Here is an 18,917-nt window from a genome sequence, read left to right as displayed (position 1 = left end):
GAAAGTCGTGCTATGTGACTAGAGATTGTGAGAGAGAGAGGTCTTAGGTGATGAGGTTGGAAAGGGCAATTTAGGACAGATTGCCAAGGTAGACGATGGTAAAGGCAGAGAGAATGGGGATTGTAGCAATCCAGGCAACATATGAGGATGGATTAGAGAGAGTGTTAAGAGTTCAAATAGCCAGAATTACTGACTACTGGTGGGGAGAGTTTTCTAGAACTTTGCCTGTGTTCAATCTGTGATAATTCCAATAACTGGAATCCCCGTGAGTATGTCTCTTTTGCCTAATTTCTGCTGATTCCCCCTGATTTGTCTCCTCTTGTGCCTCATTATTTTTTATTTTGTGCTGGACATTGTATTTGAAAAATTGTTTATTGAGATTTTCAGACCTAGGATGACTCTTCCTTTAGAGGGGGTTTTTGTTTGCTTCTGTCACATGGCCGGGGCACTAGAATTCTGAGATCACATTATTCCAGATTCAAAGTTGGAGATTTCCTGGCCACTGAAGGCAGACTGCGGACCTATCAGATTGTGCAAGGGCTGGTTTGCTTTTGGTTCATCCTTACCCCTTAGGGCACAATCGTCTGGGGTCTCAGCCCAAAACAGGCCGTGGTTTATCAGTGTCCCACCTTTGGTGGACCCTGAACTCCAACACCCCCCGACCCCCAACCCTGCAAGACTTTCAGAAACACACAGCTCGTTCTCTTAGTCACCTCTTCCAAATGGGCAAGTGCCTCCAGGGAAAAGTGACCCTGAATGCTGGGCCTACCTGTCTGGATTCCTGTCCTCTCTGGGATGTCAGCCTAGCAATTCTTTAGAATCTTGTTTGCTTGTTGATGCTTTTAAGATGTTTGTACAGCCTTTTGATTGTCCTTAGTGGAAGGGTTGGTCCAATTCACCTAGTCTCCCATTTACTGACAACAGAAGTCCTCTGTTTTCATCTTGGGACTCTTGCCCAGATGGCATTCCACTGGTGCCATGAGTTCAGTCTGCTCCTTGCTATTCGATAGGGCTGCATATTGGGATTGTTGGCCTGTGTGTATTATGGTTTCGTAACCTGACCCATATCCACTTTGGGAGGTTGGCATGGTTCTGCTTAGGACTTCCTGTAATCTCTGATTTAGGGGACAGACCTGTGTTTCATGGATAAGCACCTCTGGATCGTTCACAAGGAGGCCCAATCAAGAGGGATTGTATGTGAAAGCACTTTGTAAATTCTAAATCCCATCCAGACACAAGGGTTTGTTAGTATTGTGTTTGTTTTGTTTTTCCCACAAGAACATTATGAAATGCAGATCAAAGCCCTTGGCCCTATCCTACCTTCATAGCACATGCAGGAGGGATAGGAAAACCCAGATCAGAAGGCAACAGGAGATAGTGCAGGCCTAATGAATAGACTTACCTCGTGTTGCCAAGAGTCTTTGACCCAAAGAAGGGGCTGACGTGTTGGAATAGGATATATTGATGTGTATCTGTGCCGGCCCTCTTTCCTGCCTTGTGCTTGTGCTTCTCGGTGCTTATGCTCCATGGGGCCGGCAAGCATCCTCTCTGGGGACCTCCAGCTCTGCTGTTCCCTCCCTCATCTGCGCCCACAGTAATTGCCTAGCACTGAGACATCCCCCTTCAGCATCCCCCTTGGTGCTTTTTATTTTTTAGAGGATAGTCCCTGGAGACCTTCTTTGTGCTTTTTTCCACCCCACTCCACAGCTTGCCCTGTGTCCTTCTCGCTAAGGAAAGGACAAACTGAAAATGTGGGTAACTTAGGCAGCATGGAAGGAAAATCATTAGTCTGGGGAGCCTTTCAGCACTGATGGGTCGTTTCACTTGGGAGACGTGTACGTGCGATGCTGAACCATCCGTTGATACAAGGTGTATCCTTTACACACGTGGCACACCTGTGTTAGTTTCCTGGGGCTGCCATAACAAATTACCACAAACTGAATGGCTTCAAACAGCAGAAACGTATTATTCTCTCACTGTTCTGAAGGCTAGAAGTCTGAAATCAAGGTGTCAGCAGGACTGTGCTCCCTCAGACAGCTCCAGGGAAGAATCCTTCGTTGCCTCTTCCTAGCTTCTGGTGGTTGCCAGTAATCCTTGGCATTCTTTGGCCTGTAGTTACTCCAGTTTCTGCCTCTGCCTTCACATGGTTGTCTTCCCTCTGTGTGTGTCTTTGTCTCTGTGTCTTCACAAGGCCTTCTTATAAGGACACAAGTCATTGGATTTAAGGCCCACCCTAATCCAGTATGATCTTGTCTTAACTTGATTACAAATGCAGAGTCCCTATTTCCAAATAAGGTTACACTCACAGGTATTGGGAGTTAGGCCTTCAACATACCTTTCTGAGGGGGGACACATTTCAACCCACAAACACACCTTACTATTTACAGTACACTTTCAGATTCGTGTTCTCATCACATCCTCACCAGAGCCTGGAGACCAGGCCTTAGGACAGGCAAGCATCAGCGACAGTATTAGAAACCAGACCTTGAACTTTTTCAGTCCTTTCCTCTGTATGACATCACACTGTAGACACTATATTTACAGTTCCTTGTCCTTTCTCATATCATTTATAGAAATAAAAAAGTTATCCTGTACTCCAAAAAACAACACTACACACCAGACTCAGGGCTAGAAGGTCTCTTCATTTAGGAGTCAAGTGACCTCTCTGAACCTCAAGTTCTTCACCTGTAAAATCCCTATCTTTTAACAGGACTACCTGGGCATCAGGGATAGAGCAATGACCAAAACGGACAAAAAGCCCTGCCTGGTGGAGCTTACTTCCCATGTCACGGGGTCATACGAGGTAAAGTATGTGGAGGGATTCTGAGACACAGAAGGGGCTATACAAAACCACCTTCAGGCCCAAGGGAAAGTGTGAGTCCCTGCAGGGGGGTGAAGGCGGCTTTACTGAGACGTGTAAGTACCACCACTGCTGAGAACTGTAGCAGAGGCTCTTCCCTCAGCACAGGTACCGGAGAGGCTTGGGGGAAGAATGTGGGGCTCCGCTAAAGCAACCTTGGAAGTAATTTTGTCTCCTGAGTGTGTTACAATGAGATTCTGCAAAGTACATGGGAGCAAAGATATGCATAGGTACCCGAAGAGATCAGATGGCCAGCCAGACTCAGCAGTACTCTGGCCGAAGGTTTATCAAAGCCAAGGAAGAATGTGTCCATCCGAGGGGTTAGCCTCCTGGTACACGTGTCCTGCAATTCTGAGGTGTATACCTAGGAGCAGAATTGCTAGGATGGAATTTAGCCTGTCTTTACCTTAACAAGATAATGTCGAAAGTGCTTGTTATCAACTAATAACTCCCACCAACAGTGGAGGAGAGTTGCTTTGCTCCACATCCTTGCCAAAACTTGATATTGTCACACATTTTCAATTTTAGCCATTTTTATAGGCTCCCTCATGGTGTGTAATTGTGATTTTAATTTGCATTCCCTAATTATTAATGAAATGGCACCCCTTTTCATATGTTTATTCATCATCTATATTTCTGCTTTTGTGAAGCACCTGTTTAACTCTTTAGCCAATTTATCTGTTAGATTATCTCTTCCTTACTGATTCCCGGGTATTCTTTTTTCTTAATTTTATTGAAGTATAGATGATTTACAATGTTGTGTTAATTTCTTCTGTACAGCAGCATGACTCAGTTATACATATATATTCTTTTCCATATTCTTTTCCATTATGGTTTGTCACATGATATTGAATACAGTTCCCTGTGCTATACAGTAGGACCTTATCTCCATTCTATATATAATAGTTTGACAGGCATTCTTTATATATCCCATTTATGAGCTTTTTATTGGTCCTGTGTGTTGCAAATATCTTTTCCCACTCTGTGTCTTGCAGTTTCATACTCTTCATGTTAACTAAGTTAATATTAAAGTTAATTTTTAAATTTTTTTTTTTTTTTTTTTGGCCACGCTGCATGGCTTGCAGGATCTTAGTTCCCCAACCAGGGATTGAACCCATGCCCCCTGCAGGGGAAGTGCAGAGTCCTAACCACTGGACCACCAGGCAATTCCCTTAAAGTTAATTTTTATGAAGTCAAATTTACCAATCATCCTTTCTGGTTACAAAATCATTCCTGAAGAGTTGCTTCCACCTAGGATACTGAAAGTCACATGAGAACATCACTCACACCCTAACAGCAAGAAAAAGTCAGATAACCTACACAGTCACAACTTCGTGAGCCCAATCAGAGAGCTAAGGTCACAAAGCAGCTAGATAATTTGAATTCCAAAGGGTGATAAACCCCTTCAAAGAGACACAGAGCACATGTACTTCATCCATGGCAGAGCCCAGGAGGAAGAGGTAGTACCACAAAAGTAGGAAAGAAGACAGCTAAAATGTCAATGAATTCATAAAGGCAGAGTGTGAGCTAGCCTGACAGTTCAGAATCCCAGCTCCAGAGCTCCAGACATAAGGGTTGTCTACAGCCATTCACAAGCTCTTTTCCACAAGCCTCAATTGGGTGCTCACAAGAAAAACAGGAGGGAAGTGGCAGAAGACCTGAGAGCACCCTAGTTACTGGTGCACAGGAACAAAACACCACCCGCTTCCTAGACGTCTATCAATCAAAGCAAAAGCCTTAAGCTGCTAGAAATCTTCATGTTCCCATGACCAGGAAAAATGAAAGGGGTAAAAGCAAAGCTGTCTGCCTCTGAGAAGGGACAGGAAGCCTCTCTCCCCACTATAAGCCTTGCTTCGAAAACTCTCCGGGGGACTTCTCTGGTGGTCTGGTGGTAAAGAATCGCCTTCCAATGCAGGGGATGCGGGTTCGATCCCTGATCAGGGAACTAAGATCCCACATGCTGCGGGGCAACTAAGCCCGCGCGCCACAACTACTGAGCTCATACGCCTCAACTAAAAGAGCCTGCGTGCCACAAACTACAGAGCCCATGCGCCCTGGAGCCTGCGCACTGCAACAAAAGATCCCGCATGCCTCAATGATGATCCTGTGTGCTGCAACTAAGACCTAACGCAGCCAATAAATAAATAAAATTTTTTAAAAATTAAAAAAAAACTCTCGGGTGTGGGGGGAGAGCAAGAATCCTTCTGCCATCAGTTCCAAGCAAAAGTATGGGGGAGGGTAAAAGTAAACCCATACAACCCTGGGGGAGGGGTGGGGCCAGACCCTGCACTGATGCAAAGGTCTGCTACCACTGCAGGAGGATCTGAAATCTTGCTCCCACCTAAGACTCCTCTCAGATACAAATCTGTTTGGCTGGCAAGGAAGGGAAGCGCAAGAAAATTAAGAAACCCCACATTGAGACTCAGGTGCACAAGGCCTGCCTCAGACTGAAGCTAGACCAGGAAAGCTGAGAAAAGCTGCCCTCACCACAGGCCTCACCCTGATGAACAAGCAACAATAGTTTACTGCTGGGGAGTGGAAAAAGCATGAAGAAATTTCCCCTTCTCTGAGGTTCAAGAATACAGGGCCTGCTGAAACAGGAATGCAGAAACAGAAAAACACTCCAGCGTCCCAGGCCTCCCATTAATCCAAAGGCAGCAGTAGCCCACCATTGGAGGAATTACAGCAACAAAAAACTCATGCTCGGACTTCCCTGGTGGCACAGTGGTTAAGAATCCGCCTGCGAATGCAGGGGACACGGGTTCGAGCCCTGGTCTGCGAAGATCCCACATACCACGGAGCAACTAAGCCCGTGTGCCACAACTACTGAGCCTGTGCTCTAAGAGAGCCCATGAGCCACAACTACTGAATCCCGTGTGCCTAGAGCCTGTGCTCCGCAACAAGAGAAGCCACCACAGTGAGAAGCCCGTGCACCGCAACGAAGAGTAGCCCCCACTTGCCGCAACTAGAGAAGGCCTGCACGCAGCAACAGACCCAACGCAGCCAAAAATAAATAAATAAATTTATTAAAAAAAAAAAAACAACTCACGCTCAACCCTACTACCAACTTGACTGACTCAATCCCTATACTGAGAACCTAACAGAAAAAGAGGCATGCCCAACTCTGGACATAAATACTATTTACCTGTCTCTACTGTTCTTTTACACACAACATCTAGCATTCATTAGAAACTCAGAGACAAACAAAAAAGAAAAGAAAAACAAACCACTGTCAAATGATAAGATGGTCAAAACAACCAGACCCAGAGATGACCCAGATAATGAACCTATCAGACAGAGACTGATCAGTATGTTAAAGGATCTAGTAGAAAAAATAACAGCATGCATAAACAGATGGGGAATTTGAGTAGAAACATGGAAATGACAAGAAAAGTAATGAAAATGCTAGAAATAACACCAAAAAGATCAACACAAAATGGGAAATTAAAAAATCCTTTAACTACATTAATAACATACAAAAGACTTCAAAACAAGGAATATTACAGGGATAAAGAGGATTATTACATAATGATAAACAAGTTCATCAAGAATATATGATAATTCTAAAAATGTATATACCTAATGACAGCTTCAAAATATATATATTAAAAATTATATCCTTTTATTGAAATAAAAGGATAAATAGCTAAACTACACTTACAGTTGGTGTTTTCAACACTCCTCCCTCAGTATATGGAAACCAAAAACCATTAAAGATATGGAAGACATGAATAACACTATCATCCAACTTAATCTAATTGACCTTTCTAGAACATTCCTCCCTACAACAGCAAAATACAAACTATTTTCAAGTGCGCATAGAACTTCTGTCAAGACAGATGATATTCTGGACCATAAAATAAATCTCAAAATTTTAAATGTATTGAAATCATACAAAGCATGTTCTCTGATTACAATATAATTAAATTAGAAATCAATAACAAAGATATCTAGAAACCCCCACCTCCAAGCATTTAGCAATTAAACAACACATTTTTGACCCATGGTTCAAAGACTAAATCACAAGAGAAATAAGAAAATATTTTGAACTGATTGAAAATGAAAGCACATCAAAATTTGGGGAATATAGCTAAAGCAGTGCTTGGATAGAGATTTATAGCATTAAATGCTCTTATTAGAAAAGAAGATTTCAAATAAATGATTTAAGCTTCCATCTTAATAAGCTAGAAAAAAATGAACCCAAAGCAAGCAGAATGAAGGAAATAATAAAGATCAGTGCTGACATCAATGATACAGAAAACCAGAAAACAACAGAGAACATAAATGAAACAAAAACTAAATCTTTGAAACAATTAATAAAATTTATAATCTCTAGCCAAGACTGATCAAGAAAAACAAAAGAGAAGACACCAAGTACGTAATAATCAAGAATGAAGAATGGAAAAAAAAATAAAGAATGAAGAAAGCGTCATGCAGCACTGCAAGTACTACAAACATTAAAATAATAATGAAGGAACTCTGTGAACAATTTAATTGCCAATACCTTTGTTAATCTCAATTAAAGAGACAAATTCCTTCAAAGACAAATAGTACTAAAGCTCAATCAAAAAGAAATACATAGCCATAATAACCCTATATTTATTAAAGTAATTTGTCGTTAAATTGAACTTGATAAAATTTTTATAGCATTTTTAATTTTGATAAAAATTGAGACTTTCTGTCCTTTGAAAAACATTGTTAAGAAAGTGAAATGAAAAGAAAAAGAAGATGAGCCAGAGAGGGGAGAAAATATTTGCAAAACACATATCTGATAAAGGACTTGTACTCAAAATATATAAAGAATTCTTACAGTTCACTTATAAGAAGACAACCCAATATTTTAAATGAGCAAGGATTTGAACAGACATGTCAACATAAAAGATGTGGGTAGCAAATAAGCTACCAAAGATACATGTATATCATGGAGAGATATACAACATTGTTTAGTCTTTAGGGAAAAGCAAATTAGAACTATAGTAAGATACCATTACATACCTAGTAGAATTGCTAAAATTAAAAAGACTGACAATACCAAGTGCTGGTGAGGATGTGGAGCCACTGGAACTCTCAAACATTGTTTCTGGGAAAGCAAATTGGTATAGCCACTATTATTCTTATAAAGATAAACATACACGCAACACAGTAATCACACTCCTAGATATTTACTCAGAAATAAACTATATGTTTATACAAAGACCTGTATATGTATGTATATAGCAGCTTTATTCATAATCACCAAAAAAAGAAAACAACCCAAATGTACATAAACTGTGAATGGATAAATAAACCATGGTACAGCCGTATGATGGAATACTATTCAGCAACAAAAGGGAATGAATTACTCATACACACTGCAACATGGATGAATGTCAAAAACATGAGGCTGGGTGAAAGAAACCAGAATCACAAAGCTTCATCCTGTATGAATCCATTTATTTTGCATCCTGGGAAAGGCAACACTATAGTGACAGAGAATAGATCAGTGGTTGCCAGGGGCTGAAGGTGGATGGAGAGAGTTGATTGCAAAGATGCATAAGGAAACTTGTAGTGATGGAAATGTTCTATAACTTGCTTGCGATGATGGCTACACAAATATACATATTTGTCAAAATTCATGAAACTGTACACTTTAAAAAGATGAATTTTATACCTTGTGTCAGGACTCCACAAGATCATTCCCAGCTTTAATGATTCACTAGTAGGATTTATACAACTGGGCATGTGGCCAGACTCACAGCTAAGATTCATTACAGTGAAAGGATACAAAGCAAAATCAGCAAATCAAAAAGGCACACAGGGAAAAGTCCAGAGAAAACCAGGAGCTTATGGCAGATTCAACACAGGACACGCTTAATTCCTCCAGCAATGAATTGTGACAACACATTTGAAATGGTCTCTATCAGGGAAGCTCATAGGAGACACAGAGTTTTTAGTGGGGAGTGGTTATGTAGGCACCCACTGCTTAGCACGTACGAAAATTCCAGTCTCCCAGAAAGAAGGCGGTGTTCAGCGTAAACTGCATTGTTTGCAGAACAGTTTAGGCACAGTGGATAGTACCTAAACTCTTACCACTTAGGGAACAGTGAGAACCCTTCCAAAATCTTAAGTTCCCAGATGCTAACCAAGGGCCAATCTTGTAAGCAGGTCTTTCTAAGGACAGAATGCTCAGGCCTGCTATGTTAACTCTTTTCTCCATATACCTCAAGAAACTTACCCAGAAAAGAAAAGAAATTGTTCCCTATCTTGAGATCATGAAAGTATTTTCCTAAATAATCTTTTGTTCATAATAAACTTTCAAAAATTGAAGAATAATTCCATATTAAAAAAAAAAAAAAACTGTGTTTGCCTTTCACATTCAGGTCTAAAATCAGTGGTGCATTAGAGGTGACTCATACTGGCTCATGAGAAAGTTGTTAAATTTTCATGCATTTTGTGAGCCAGTTGTTAAATGTAGTAATTATTAAAACTTAACCTGTATAAACTTACAATAAACAAAAATACTAAAAACAAAGGTAAGGGGAGACTTACCTGGTGGTACAGTGGGTAAGACTCCGCACTCCCAAAGCAGGGAGCTCGGGTTTGATCCCTGGTCAGGGAACTAGATCCTGCGTGCTGCAACTAAGACCAGGCACAGCCAATAAATAAATATTAAAAAACAAAACAACAACAACAACAACAAAAAAAGGTAAGGGAATTCCCTAGTGGTCCAGGGGTTAGGACTCTGCGCTTCCACTGCAGGGGGCACAGGTTGGATCCCTGGTTGGGGAACCAGGATCCCGCAAGCAGCGGGGCACGAACAAAACAAACAAACAAACCCAAAGGTAATAAATAGTCAAAATTCATCACTTCCTTCTCTTCATGTCAATTGAATCTGTATGTTGGAAATACCGTCTATGTAGTGCTTCTGTGGATTTTTTCCCCTACTCTGCTTTCTATGACCTTACGCTAGTTACTTGGAATAAGCCATGGTAGGAGTATTTGTAATGTGGAACTCAGTAAACACTGAAAGTCAGGGATTGTTTCCTTTGGGGAATTAGTGGTTAAACATTCATCAGCACACTGCTGTCTGTAATCCACCTGCAATTGATTTTTATAAATGATATTAGCTAGGGATCCCAATTCTTTCTTTCTTTTTTTTCTTTTGCAAGTAGATATCCTGTGGGCCCAGCATCATTTATTGAAAAGGCTACCATTTCTCATTTTCCCACTTCTCTGAAGTGTCACTTTTGCATTATTCAAATGTGTGCATATGAATGGGTCTGTCTCTGAATTCTTTACTTTATTCCTTTGGTCTACTTATCTACCTCTGCACTACAATCACACTGTGTTTCTAGGTTCATAGTAAGCCTTGATATCCAGTAGTCCAAGTCCTCCCACTTTCTTTTTCAAAGTGTCTTGGCAATGTTGAGTCCTTTGCATTTCTACATACATTTTAGTACCAGCTTGTCAGTTTCCACCAAAACAAACAAAAACATAGATAAAAATCTTTGACATTTTAATTGGAACTGGATAGAATCTATAGTCCAATCTGGAGAGAATGGATCTTTACAATATTGTTGTCCAGTCAATGAACATGGTCTATCTCTCCATTTATTTGGGTCTTCTAGAATTTCTCTAAAGTTGTTCTATGGTTTTCTGCATGAAACATGTCTGCTGGATTTCTTTCTAGGTACTTTTTTTTTTTACGGTATTGTAAATGATGTCTTTTCAGAGTTTTTCATTTTCTGGTTTCTATTATATTTTATACAGAAACAATTATTTTTAACATTGATTTGATATTCATCAACCTTGATAAACACTCTTATAAGAATTTATATGTAGATTTTAGATTTTCTATGTATGTATATAATCATATAATCTGCAAAGAAAAATAGTTTTAATTCTTCCTTTACAATTATTACACATTTTAATTCTCTTTTTTGGTTTATTGCACTAGCTAGGACATGTCAGTACATTACGAATAGATAGGGTGAGAGCAGGCATCCTTGTGTCATTGCCAGTCTCAAAAGGAAAGCCTTCAAACTTTTATCATTAAAAGTAATGTTTGCTGTAGGTTTTTTTGCAGATACCGTTCATCAAATTAGTTTCCTTCTATTCATAGTTCGCTAAATGTTTTTACTTTGAATAGATGTTAAAGTCTATCAAAAGCTTTTCTGCATCTCTTGAGATAATCATGTAATTTTCCTGTTTTATCCTCTTAATACATAAAATTACATTGATTTTTCAAATGTTAAACCAATCTTGCAATTTTGGAATAAATGTAACTTGGTTGGATACATTAACCTTTCACTTTATTGCTATGCTAAATTTGATAGCATGTATTTTTAGAAATTTTGCATATACGTTCCTGAGTGAGGTTGGCCTGTAACTTTCCTTTTTTGTTAGGTGTTTGGAATCAAGGTTATGATAACCTTATAAAAAGTATTGGGTAGTATACTCTTTTTTATACTCTTTGGAAAAGTGCCTAATATTGGCACCATTTCTTCCGGTGAAGCCATCTGGGCCTGGAGTTTTCTTTGTGGAACGTTTTCTTAGCCGTGGATTTAACTGCCTTAACAGTTACAAGATTGTTAAAGTTTTCTACATTTGTATCACTTTAAAAAAAAAATTTGTTTATTTACTTATTTATTTGGCTGCGCAGGGTCTTAGTTGAGGCGTGCAGGATCTTGGCTGCCGTGTGTGAGATCTTCGTTGCGGGGTGTGGGATCTTTTTTTTAGTTGCGACATGCAGGCTCTTAGTTGCGGCATGCATGTGGGATCTAGTTCCCTGACCAGAGAGGGATCGAACCTGGGCCCCCTGCATTGGTAGTGCAGAGTCTTAACTGCTGGAGCACGAGGGAAGTCCCTTATGTCACATTTGATGACATATTTTTCTAGAAATTTGTCCATTTCATCTAGAATGTCAAAAATTTTTAGCATAATATTGTTTTCAGTATCCTCTTGTAATTTTAATGTCTACAGGATCTATAGTTGTGTCCCATCTATATTCCAGATATTGGTTATTTGTACCTTCTCTCTTTTTCTTCATTAGACACAGGAGGCTTATCAGTTGTGTCCTTTCAAAAAACCAACTTCTTGGGTTTTTGTTGTTCATCTCTGTTGTACATTTGTTTTCTATTTCCTTATTTCCTGATTTTATTTTTATTATTGCCATTCTTTAACTTTCTTTGACTTTATTTTGCTGTTCTTTTTCTAACCTCTTTATGGATGCTTGGCTCATTATTTTTCAGTCCTTCTTCTAGTATACCCATATTAAGACTATGAATTTTACTCTAAGTTTTGCTTTACTCAGTAGTCTTTTTTTTTTTTTTCTGATTTTATTTAATTTTTATTTTTTGGCCACGCAGCATGTGGGATCTTAGTTCCCCAAGCAAGGATCGAACCTGCGCCCCCTGCATCGGAAGGGCACAGTCTTAACCCCTGGACCGCCAGGGAAGTCCCAGTAGTCTTTTTTTAAGACTATTTTTTAAAGAGAAGTTTTAGGTTTACAACAAAATTTAGAGGAAGGTACAGAGATTTCACATATACCCACTGCCCCGACACATACACAGCCTCCCTAATTATCAACATCACTCACCAGAATGGTACATTTCTTTACCAGGACACATTGGTAACCTACACTGACACATCAGAATCACCCAAAGTCTATAATTTACCTACGGCTCACTCTTGGTATTGTACAGTCTATGGGTTTGGACAAATATATAATGACCGTTATAATATCATACAGAATAGTTTCACTGCCCTAAAAATCCTGTGTTCTGCCTATTCATCTCCCCCCTCCAACTGATCTTTTTATTGTCTCCAAGATTTTGCTTTTTCCAGAATGTCACATAGTTGCAGCCTTTTCAGTATGTAGCCTTTTCAGATTGGTTTCCTCTCAGTGAGTAACATGCATTTAAGTTTCCTCCATGTCTTTTCTTATTTATTTATTTGTTTGTTTATTTGTTTGTTTGTTTGTTTTTGGCTGCACTGGGTCTTTTCGTTGCACGCTTCCCGGACCAAGGGCTCAAACCCGTGTCTCCTGCATTGGCAAGCGGATTGTTAACCACTGCACCACCAGGGAGGCCCCTCCATGTCTTTTCTATGGCTCGATAGCTCATTTCTTTTTAGTGTTGAGCAATTTTCCATTGTCTGGATGGACAGCTTATTTATTGATTCACCTGTTGAAGAACATCTTGGTTGCTTCCAAGTTTTGGCAATTATGAATAAAGCTGCTATATACATCCTTGTGCGGATTTTTGTGTGCATATATTCTTCGACTCCTTTGGGTAAAGATCAAGGAGCGTGATTGCTGGGTCATATGGTAAGAGTATGTTTAGTCTGGTAAGAAACTGTCAAACTATCTTCAAAGTGACTGTGCTATTTTACGTTCCCACCATCCCACCAGCAATGTATCAGAGTTCTTGTTGCTCCACATCCTTGTCAGCATGTGGTGTTGTCAGTGCTCTGGATTTTGGCCATTCTAACAGATGTGTAGTGGTATCTCATTGCTGTTTTAATTTGCATTTCCCTGATGACATGTGTTATGGATTGTCTTTTCATATGCTTATTTGTCTTTGGTGAGGTCTCTGTTAAGGTTTTTGGCTTATTTTTTAATCAGGTTGGTTTTTTAAATTATTGAGTTTTTAAGAGTTCCTTGTATATTTTGGATAATAGTCCTTTATCAGATGTGTCTTTTGCAAATAATTTCTCCAAGTCTGTGGCTTGTCTCCTAATTCTCTTGATATTGTCTACTGTAGAGCAAAAGTTTTCATTGTAGTGAAACCCAGCTTATCAATTATTTCTTTCATAGATAGTGTTTTTAGTATTGTATCTAAATGGGCATCACCATAGCCAAGGCCATCTAAGTTTTCACTTATGTTCTCCTCTAGGAGTTTTATAGTTTTGCGTTTTACATTTACATCTATGATTCATTTTGAGTTAAATTTTGTGAAGCATGTAAGATCCATATCTAGATTCATTTTTTTGCATGTGGATGTCCAGTTGTTCCAGCACCATTTGTTAGAGAGATTATCTTTGCTCTCTTGTATTGTCTTTGCACCTTTGTCAAAGATCAGTTGACTATATTTATATGGGTCTATTTCTGGTTTTCTATTCTGTTCCATTGATTTATTTATCTGTTCTTTTGTTTATAGTATTTCTTTATTATCTATTTAATTTCCATGGGATCTGTAGTGATGTCCTCTCTTTAATTTCTGATATTAGTAATTTATCTTCTTTTTGTCATAGTTAGCCTGACTAGAGGCTTATTGATTTTATTGATCTTTTAAAAAAAAAACAGCTTTTGGTTTCATTGATTTTCTCTATTGTTTTCCTGTTTCCAATTTCAATTATTTCTGCTCTAATTCCTATTTCTTTTCTTCTGCTTATTTTGGATTTAATTTGCATTTCTTTTTCTAGTTTCCTAAGGTAGAAACTTAGATGATTGATTTTACACCATTTATCATTTATCATTTATGTTATCATTTTACACCACCTCCCCCTTGTTCAGTCCATTTTACAGGCACTTTCGTCTTCCTTCTGTTCCTTGAAAAGCAAGCTCATAGTTGTATGGATGGCTCCTTCTCATCCCTGGTCACATGGATATCCTTAATGAGACCTTGCCTTACACTCTGTTGCAGAATTTGTTAATTGCCTACACCACTACCATATGGTGTCCCAGTCCTAAGAACCTTGTTCTTGTTTCATTATTATGCCTCCTCTGAAAGACCCCACGTTCAAAGTAGATCCTGATTGGTAACCCAGTCAAGGTGATCCCTGCTACCTTGCCAGTGACTGGTTTTAATCTTGAGCATGTGATGCTGCTCTGGTACATGAGGTGGGAAGGAAAGTTCGCTAGAGGAATTCTGGGGAAATTTTCCTATCACCAGAAAGAGCCAATCTCTTCAGTGAATATGTCATGCATGAATGCAATGCCTGGCACTGCAGCAGCCATCTTGAGACTCTGAGGGGCACTAGCCTGAGGGCAAGGCTAAGGATAACAAAACAGAGAGATAAAAAGTGCCTGGTTCTTCAAAGATATTTAGCACCAGAACTGGCTAGTCCTGGAGCTGCCCAGCCTCCAGGTTTCTTGTTACTTGAAACCAAAAGCATTTCAACTTTCACCTCCTCTAATGTGCTCCCCCCCACCCAACACACACATCTTCCCCAGTAGGGTCCTCATAATATTTATTGTTACCTGACGCTGTTTTTATTTTTTATTTGACAAATATTTACCGGTATTTACTATATGCCAGACACAGTTTGAAGTACTTTACAATTATTAACTCATTTAATCTTTATAACTACCCTGTGCAATGGATACTTTTATTATCCCCACTTTCCAGAGAAGGAAGCTGAGGCACAGAGGTTAAATAGCTTCCTCCTGGTCAGAAGCTAGAGTTGGAGCTGGGATTTGAACCCAGGCCTTCTGACTCCAGAGTCAGTGTTCACAACCACTCTGTTGCCTCTCTGGTTTTTCATTATTGGGTTATTGTTTTCTGTCTGACTTCCATATCGCTTATTGAGAGCGGAGATCCTGACGGTCTTGTTCACAGCCATGGCCCCAGGGTTCGGTAGATAGGCAGCAGTTTTGTTGAATGGATGAATGAATGAATGAATGGTAGACTCTGGTTCCTTGAGAACAGGGCAGTTTCTTGTTTGCATCCATGGCCCCCAGGGCTGGAATAGGGCTGAGCTTTCCTCAGGGTGTACTGACTGGGGCCTGTGGAGTGAACCCATCTCTGGATCCACATGATACCCATCTTTGGGGCCCCCAGGGGAGGCCTGTGCAGAGGTCCCAGGAGGCCTCAAAAGCGTAGCCCTTTGTTTGGCTTTGCCCTCTTGTAGCTGGGTGCTCTCACACTGGCTCCCTTTCACCCCTTCCCTGCAGAAGAAAGGGAGCTGGCCTGCTTCCCCCTTGGCGCTAATGTGCTCATTTGAAGTTCCTGAGGCTAGGCCCAGTGGGCGGCCGGGGCTGCCACCGTTGATCACACTGCCTGCTACTGCCTGCCCACGCGGCCGGCTTTGAGGGCTGGCCAGAGCCTCTGGTGGGAACTGCTCACTGGCCTAATTGGGCCTCTCTTGGGAGGCGGCAGGCCCTGCTTCTCACTTGTCTTTACTCTGGCTGTTGCTTCGCCCTCTCAAGGAGAACAGCACGCTTCCTGATCCGGCCGGCTCTGTGGCCAGCCAGGGCAGGAGTTCACCCTTGTTTTACAGATGGAGATACAGAAGCCCTGGGGTAGACTGGGTCCCTGCGCTAGGCCACAGCAAGGCCAGGCAAGGTTGCCAGGAGTAACCACTAGAAAGCCAAGTGACATGGCTCTGTTCCTCACTCTGCTGGCAACCGGAATGAGTTCCCACAGGAAAAAAGACCTCCTTTTGGTTCCTATGGCCACCCGGGTACTGCCAAGCACCAGGCACAGGACTCTGGCTTCTGGCATTCATGAAGATGTGTCCATGTGAGAATTGTCACACCCCCCAGAGACCCTGCCAAACCCACAAAAAGGCAGACGAGAACACGGCCAATAAAAGTAGAGGGCAGATCCCATCAGAAGCATCACGGGGAAAGCTGGGCAGCCAGGCCCTCCTGTGACTTCTCTGCTCTGTGCCTCCGTTTACCCTTCCTAGAAAATGGAAAGAGTTTTCAGATACGTGATGGCAGGCCCGGGGGGACCTTGTCTGTGAGAGGCTTGCAACATGACTTACACTAGTCACACTCACAGAGCCTCTCAGGTAGGGAAGAGCTTAATTATCAGCTGGTCCTGGTCCTCTAGCTGTGGCTTAAATCAACTCTAGGAGATCCCCACAGATCCTGAGCCAGCACAGCTGGCCTTCCTTCAGCAAGAAGGTGCTCACTTCCTCCCACCATTGTCCATTCTTTTTTTTTTTTTTTTTTTTCCTTCTGCCACCTTCCCTGCCTTCTTGTTAAACGGGTCATTTTTCTTCCCTGAGTCACCGCCAGCTCCTAGTTCTACTCTGGGTGCACTTAGAATGAATCAGTCTCTTTTTTCCTTTGATGATCTTTTCAGGACCAAAAGACAACCAGAATGCTGTGCCTGAACCTTCTCTCCTCCTGGCTGAAGGTCTTCAGTCCCTTCAGCCATCTTCATGTGACAGCTCTATTGGCTGACACCCGGGTGCTCTTCTCAGAGCATCCTGGTAGGTCCAGAAGGGGTCTCTGTACCCCAGGTGTGAACCCAGAGGCGCCACTTGCCCCAGGTCAACCCAGACATTCACAGGGCTGGGGCAGATCTGTGTCTGAAAATTCACAAGTTATGATTCAAGCTAACCATTCAATGAGCAAACCTCAGCTTTGACCTTCATACCTTCCCAATGACTTGGAAGGCTAAGCTTGAACTTAGGGTTCTTGGACTCAAGAGTTCTGCCCCAGAATGTGGTGGGGCGGTGAGAGCAGCTCTGCTGCCCCCAGCCTGGTCCCCTTCCCTCTTACCCCTGGCTCCACCTTCCACGTGAGATATTTCAAGAACACACATGGGGACACCTCAGTTAACATGTCCCATCTTTGTTCACACCACTTGGCCTCTCAGACACCATCCTAGGGAAGAGGGCCAGGCAAGTAGGCTTGGAGCCATTTGGGCAAGAGATTCTGGGGTCCCAGGTAACAAGTGTGGTCTGGAGGGGAGAGTATGTGCCCTGAGCAGGCATGTCCCTTGGCCCCGAGGACCCCTTGCCCCATGAGGACAGTCAGGGCCCTCCTTACGTGGGTTTGAGGGCCTCACTGACTGGCCCTGTTCCCACAACGAGCATCACACATCCCTCTGTTGAGTCATCCTGAGCTGATACCCATACAATTGCTGATGTCATTTTCCTGAGGGAGGTGATGACTCTATTTGTTCAACTGGGTTTGGGGGCCCATGTGCTGGATGGGGCCTTATGAAAACTGAGTTTCCTATTTCTAACCTGTTAGGACTGTTTCAAGCCCCAGTTCTGTCCTCCAGGAACCACAGAGGAGCTAACTACTCATGTCTCTGCCATCTGTACATTTGCTGGATGTGCCATTCACACCCCAGCCAAGCCCATCATAAGTCATCACCCAGCCCCAGAACCTGGCTCTTTCACCTGGTGTTCCTTCATCTCTGGCTACGCTGGTCCCAGGATGTAGGCTTAGTGATGCTGAAAGCCAGCTCATGATGCAGGGGAGGGTGAACAGCACTGTGTAAACTGTAAAGCTCCTGCTGTGCGGCTGCTTCCTGGGTGGCTAGTTGACTTTCTGGGCCCATCAGCTGGGCTCTAGGTGGCAGATTGCCCAGCGCGGCACTTCAGGCTGTGATGGCTCACAGGCCCCACCTCCCAAACACTGCTCCAGATCCGGCTGGTCAGGGTCCAGCCCCAGGCCAAGCTTCCCTGTCAGTCATCCCCCACCACCCAGTTCCTGTCACCTCTGCCCTCCCCTCCACATGGCCTGGTTCCGTCCCTCCAGCCCATCTCCGCCATGTGCCCACCCAGATCCCCCCAAGAGTGTGGTCAGCAAGCCAGTCCCTTGGGCACTGTCCCAGCTGCACAGATCCACCTTTCCTGAGGTCACCCCCTTCCCAGGATGGCCCACATCCAATGACTGATCCAAGTGGGGGTAAAAAGCTGGCCATCTTGACCCAATGCCAGACAACCCTGATGGCCCATTTTGGCTCCAGACCTCCCTGTGTGGTCGGCCTAGGCTGCCGCTGGCCTGCATCATATCTTGACTTCTCTGGCATATTTGCAGACAGGAGTGTGTCAGTGACAGCAGCTTGATGACAAAACTTGAAAGGTTTCTGCTTAACCCTTGGATGACCAGCATATTCCTTCACAGAAACCCTCAATTATTCAAGCTTTATTGAACTGTGATTAGTAAACTTCATAATAGCTACCAGGTATTATGCAACGTACTCAACAGCATAATTTCATTTCATTCTCGTGACAACCCTCAGATGTATGTAGGCATTGCCTTTTCTGTTAGTTTGTTTTTTTTAAATTTTAGTTGATATACAATATTATGTTAGTTTCAGGTGTACCACGTAATGATTTGATGTTCAAATACATTACAAAATCATCACCACGATAAAGTCTAGTAACC

This window comes from Balaenoptera musculus, chromosome 11 (assembly GCF_009873245.2).
Source record: "Balaenoptera musculus isolate JJ_BM4_2016_0621 chromosome 11, mBalMus1.pri.v3, whole genome shotgun sequence".
NCBI lineage: Eukaryota > Metazoa > Chordata > Mammalia > Artiodactyla > Balaenopteridae > Balaenoptera > Balaenoptera musculus.
This window is presented reverse-complemented; position numbering follows the sequence as displayed.